Below are 6,051 nucleotides of genomic sequence, written 5' to 3' on the forward strand. Positions count from 1 at the left end.
ATGGAAGAACAGATTGCTTCCACAAGAAGCACAACCGTGCTTTCCACTCCAGTATTTTTCAGGTTTTTTCATGAAAAAAAGTTTATCAAACCTTTTAAAATGGGATATAATTTGGAAGATCTTGACACAAAAAATCAAGTGGTGAAAATAATTTTGGATTTAAACGCATGATTCAAGAAATAAAACATTTTGAATAAACAAATTTATGAAAAAAAAGGAAAGAACTACCAGGTTGCAGTGCGCCAGTTGACAGCGCCTGAGAAGATGGAAGTGGCCTTTAAGCGGGTAACCCTTAATAGTGATTTTGGTAGGTCTCTAACCGCAAGAGTTATGTCTCCCGCTTCACGCAAGACTAGTTTCTGAGTCGATTAAAGTGCCCCGTAGGTGCACACGCGTATTGGATGGCGCAGTATCATGTTTCTTGGTCAGTCATTCGTTCAGCCTGTTCGTTGCTACATTTGTTCGGTTTTTATCTTGTTTTTTGTTTTCTTTTCTCTCTCTTTGGTTTTCTAATTTCTTTCTTGGTTTTCTTTGCTATACTATGTTTTTTTTTTGCCTTTTTTGTTCTTCTTTTCTGCCTTTTTTTGTTTTCATCCTCTTTTTCTTTTCTTTCCTTTTTTGCCAACACCCAGACGGGTACGCAGCAGGCCAACACCCATACCCAGTCTGCTGCACTAAGCACTTGGATTATATCCTTTGCTGTAGGTCTTTTCTCCATAGCAGGGTCCACACATGCTATGGCTATGACGATGCATAGTTCTACTTGTTGGCTATATTTTTCCATTGATATATACTTCGATGTTGATTTGAATTTGTTCCTCCAACTTCTAAATACCTACAAGTTTGCAACGGTAAAGCTAAAATGATGATATAGATGCAAAGGTTAGAATAGTTCATCTTAGATTCTCTATGAAATGCTGACAAGATGTAGCAGTACTGTGGGGGCTGTACAACCTGTGATAATCTCTGTGATTATAACACCCAGACTGAAGATATCTGCCTTGCTTGAGATTACACCTTGAAGTAAGTATTCTGGTGCCATATATTCACTGCAACATAATAAAATATAAGAAGAACTGCGAATGTAAAAAAAGAGATGCAAAGTACATGAAGAAAGAAAAAACCACAAAGGTATAAGAGCCATAGCTTACTGTTTCCTGCAGGATTATCAGTGAAGATTCGCATTTGCTGCACACCAAAGAGACTCGACAAACCAAAATCCGCGATTTTCAGCATCATCATAAAGTCCATCAATATATTTTCTGGCTTAAGGTCCAGATGAAGGATACGGTATTCTTCCTGAAGGAAACACAAACCACTGCAAATTGCCTTGATTATCTCGTATCTCATATTCCACTCAAGGTCCAGAGATTCATCTGTATAAATTGCACTGTTCAAGATATCTTCCGATATTCCGATAAATCGGCCGATTTATCGCTTACCAGTGTCTGACCGATAAGATATATCGGACGATAAATCAACCAATATGATGATAAACCAGCCGATATGCCGATAAACTGGCCGATTTACCCCTTATCATGGGGTCGACCGATAAGTTCCCGATAAGCGATATCCCCAACATTGATAAATTGGTAACAATATTTTAGGTAGAACAGAGGAAATTCTATACCTGTTCACTGATTACACTTTTGGTACAACTGAACTTAGTTTCGAGTGGCATGACTTTTCTAAAAAGTCATTTTCCATATGCATTTATTTTCCTTTCCATATATAACAGACTTCCTTTTATATGTGTGTGTTTGTGTGTGTGCGGGAAATGATACGCAGGACTAGTTTCACTTGATGCAGTGCTCGGTAGCTATAGCACCTGGTTAGACTAGTAGCTGACAAAATATTGCTTGAGTGATGTTCTGAGTAAACTTCACAAATGAATACAAATAAAATATATAAACTATGTATAATGTTTGGTCATCATACCGGAAATATGCCCTCCCCCGCGCCTCAGCCTCCCCTCCCCCGCGCCGCCCCTAGTGGGCGTCTCGGGGGCAACTCCCCCCGCGCCGGAGTAGCCCCTCTCCCTCCCCTCTCCCCCTCACCGCCGCACGGGGCATGCGCTGCTCTGGTTCACATCGGAGGGTCTTGGATCTGGGCGGCGGCCCCCGGCGAGGCCCCTTGTCACCTGCGGTGAGCAGTGGGGTAGGCGCGGTGCCGGCGATCTGGTCGGGTGGCCGGCGGATCTTCGGTGGGCTGGGACCTCGCATGGCTTCCCTGGTGGCTGGCGGCGTCAGATCTGGCTGCTGGCCATCTTCCCCTGCTCGGTGCGTTTCACCCTCGACGGTCCCTGGCTGTGCAGGCGTCTGGCCTGCCTCTGGGTTGCGGGTGATTCTGGTGGTCGGGATCCAGATTAGGGGAAACCCCTGGTCGGCTCCAGCTGGCCACGACGACGACGACGTCTGCGGGCGCCGATTTCTTCATGGAGACGCCGGTCGAGGTCTGCCCTTCCACACCCCACCACCTTGCTTCTCGGGTGAAAACCTAACTCCGATGGGCGGCGGCGGCGGCGTCCTTGGCGTCGTGACCTTCTTGAAGGCGTCGCCTTGAGGGCAGTGTGGTGGCGGGCTCAGTATGGGGTCGGTGACAGCAGCCGAGGATCAAGGGACCAGTGGGCGCCTTTTTTGGTGGAGCGGTGCTTCATCCTACACATTGATGACGGCGGATCTCAGCGGCGTGGTGCAGTGGAGACTCGGCGCCCGATGCGCGGTGATGGACTCGCGCAGGTGGAGGCAATTGTCTGGCGTCATGGTGGCATCGATGGCAGAGTGGCCTGACAAGGTAGAAGCCTCAATATCTGCTCTGAAGACGGACCCGTGGAAGATGGCGGCGACGACACATGTGAGTGCGTCAGACCAGTTTATGCCCCAGACCCGGTATGTGGCTCGGATGGGGCTTCTGGCTTTTGATGATAGGCTTAGGTGAGTGGTCCGGGTATTTGGCCCAGGTAGCACCCCTTCATCATATGGATAGGGGTAGTGGCATATGTTGCCAAAATGGCGGATTCAGGCATATTGTTGTAATACTTTGTAAGGTCCTCGAGAATAATCAATAAAGTGGCCGTATGCATCTCCTAGATGCAGAGGCCGGGGGTCATCCTCCTTTTCTAAAAAAATCATACCGGAAATATACTTGTCAAGGCTTTTGTTGCATACATACTCAAAGCAGAGCAACCTTTTCAGTATTTCAGCAAAAACATGCTTTCCACTCTGCTCTACCAATTCCCAACTTGATTCAGCACAGTAACCAATAAGTTGTACTAGATTTTGGTGCCTGATCGCTATAAGATGTCTGACTTCATCCTCGAACGTTTTATCGTCCAGCAGATGTATTTCAAAAAGCTTCTTCATGACAATGATTTTCCCACCCTTAAGAACTCCCTGTGTTTATCAGTTAAACCTCTCTTCATAGTATATACAAGTGTCTTTGATTCATTGCCGTTAATAATATTTGAAAAGTGGAGTAAACAAAATGGTCATACCTTGTAAACCACTCCATATCCACCTCTGCCAAGGTCCGATTCAGTGGAAAAATCACATGTGATGCCTTTCAAATTCTAGAGGAAGAAACATCGGTGTTGCTTTTGGATCTTGTAGCTTGTTCTACAGTTCATCACGTAAGATAGCCATTTCTGGTCACAGAAACCACCGTTTTAGAAAGAAAAGAGCAACTACAGACCCTTCTCGACAGATACTATGATGTGAGTTATTTACGTCTCAACAACTCAAACCACCATGTTAACTTTGATATTTACTAAAAGAAGAGTAGTCATCTACAGAAGGAACCTTGTTAATTCTTAGAAAACACCACGATCCAGCGGATCGATGTGACATGTAATCCCTAGGCATGATCCTGTTGAAAACAAGCTAGCTACTTCTGTGGATATTTGGCTTGATCAATACTACGAATAAACATGGGCATATTTCATCTACTAATTCTCAAGATCTGAGCGTATCAAGATAAAGATCGATCAAAAGGAGTCATGCAGACAGTAACAGTAAGAAGCTGGAGCACTGACCTCGACGACTCATAGCTGCTCAGAAAACATGTACTGTTCAAGTAGAATATCAAGGCGCAGGAAGACTATCAGACTGTCGATCTGCCTTTAAAGGCTACCAATTTAGATCTAGACCAAACGGAGTACACTTGACATTGACACTCAGCCTGGGGTCCGCACACTAATGACGGTAGGTTAGAGAGACCGGTCCAGCCACAGTATCTAGCCATGGTAGATGAGATTCCACAGCATGTGATGTGATGTATGACAGATCCTGCCAATAATATCCGGGGTAGGTGAGCATCAAAACACAAGAGATTTTGGTGACATCCTTTACAATTGCCTGCTAACGTTGTAACCCTGCAGTCAAAATTTCAAGAGTTCAGATCCTGAGTCATAAGGATTCCTAACAGTACATGGAGGGGAACAGCAAATGTAGATTCTTAACAGCAATTGCTCACTTCATCTTACCCATGGTCCATGAAATAGTCTTGCCTGGCCCGGGGTCTGTATGCAGAGCATCTATTGTTCATCCAACTACCCTTTCGGCTTCTCAATCATCTTCATTTCTGCAATGAATGTTCAATGGACCGACACAATGATTCCATTGACCACTTGTCCACATGGCAAACGCCGGGTTCGGGTGCGGGTAATGGTGGCCCAAACCCATTCCCGTCTCGATATTTTTACCCAAATCCGTACCCGCACCTTGGCTTTCAAACTGTTCTCATACGCATACCCGTACCCACACCCGCACCTTGGGTTTCAAACTGTTCTCATACGCGTACCTGGCAGGGTGCAGGTAATTCCCGTGGGTAAAAATACCCATCTCGACCACCTTACCCAATTCAAACTTCACCAGTGAAATAGAAAGTTGAACCATTAGCATTGACAACTAGTAAACATGTGGAAATGGGATCACTTGAAGAAGAGGCTTGCAACGGTGGGTGAAAAAGGGAAATGAAAACTACCTCTAGTCAGTGCCGCCGAAGAAGCTCGCAGTACCGCGTCACGGTGGTGGAAGCAGCTCCGCACTGGGTGGTGGAGGAGGGACGTGTACGGCAGCGTCCCATTGCCACCACATCGCAGCCGTCGCGAGGGGTGTCTGCCAGCTTAGGAGGAAGAAGCGCCTCAAGGAAATGGGCTAGAATGCAACATGCAAGATGGCAACACCGTGGCCCAGTTCGGCAAGTCGAAGGCACCTGGCCATTTTAAGTTCAACAGACAATGGGTACCGACAACCCGCGAAACGGACGGGTAATAACCCTATTAGGGTAAAGGTTTGGGAAAAATAAATACCCGTGTGTTATAAATGAGAAAACTCGTACCATCAGATAAGCCAGATATGGGTATGGGAAGGCAATACCCATAGCCGCGTACCTGCATACCCATATACTAATACCTACTAATACCTGCATACCCATGTATATATGTGTGTATGTGTGTGTGCGTGTGCTCGCGCGCTGAAATGTTGAAGTAAACATACAGAAATATTGTGGATAAATGCGGAAATGCTGAAACATACATGGTGAAGTGTGAATTAGGTAAGGTGGTCAAGATGAGTATTTTTGCCTACGGGTACCCGCACCCGGACAAATATGGGTACGGGAACAGTTTAAAACCCAAGGTGCGGATATGGGTATAGGTTTAGGCAGAAAATATCAAGACAAGAATGGGTTTGGGCGACTACCCGCACCCAAAACCCGGGGGGTGCCATCTTGATTCCATCCTTTCATCCCAGCCCCTGTCCATGCGTTCCTAAGCCAAGCCATTCTTGCATGTATCAGCTCGTCCCTGGCCATGTATTCCGCAGCCACACATGCAATACATCTTCTAATCGTCTAGCATAATTTGCATACTTTCAAGGGAGAGAGCGCGGTGACGCAGGTTGTCATTGGGGACTTTGTGAGAACAACTAGACAGAGATAGTCAGATAGACTTCCACACTTTAAAAGCCATTTGAGTGTTAACCCAACCTAGCATGGGTAAGCCAACCGGAGAGAAACAGATCTAGAGTGGTGCCTGCCAGTTGATGATAGAAG

At 46.0% G+C, this 6,051-nt stretch overlaps 1 long non-coding RNA gene across 2 annotated transcripts; it reads right to left on the reverse strand.

The window, feature by feature from the left end:
• Positions 1-540: 540 nt before the first annotated feature.
• On the reverse strand, positions 541-5,418 carry LOC119331868. 2 transcript variants are annotated; one of them, XR_005160690.1, is made up of 6 exons: positions 4,981-5,418; positions 4,481-4,862; positions 4,031-4,369; positions 3,494-3,643; positions 1,152-1,376; positions 541-1,049 (listed from the first exon to the last, which is right to left on the reverse strand). It is a non-coding gene; the product is annotated as an uncharacterized LOC119331868 (long non-coding RNA). The 2 variants fall into 2 exon arrangements; XR_005160689.1 differs by having other exon boundaries at positions 4,481-5,407.
• Positions 5,419-6,051: the final 633 nt, after the last annotated feature.

This window comes from Triticum dicoccoides, chromosome 7A, assembly GCF_002162155.2.
Source record: "Triticum dicoccoides isolate Atlit2015 ecotype Zavitan chromosome 7A, WEW_v2.0, whole genome shotgun sequence".
In the NCBI taxonomy this organism is placed as follows: Eukaryota; Viridiplantae; Streptophyta; class Magnoliopsida; order Poales; family Poaceae; genus Triticum; species Triticum dicoccoides.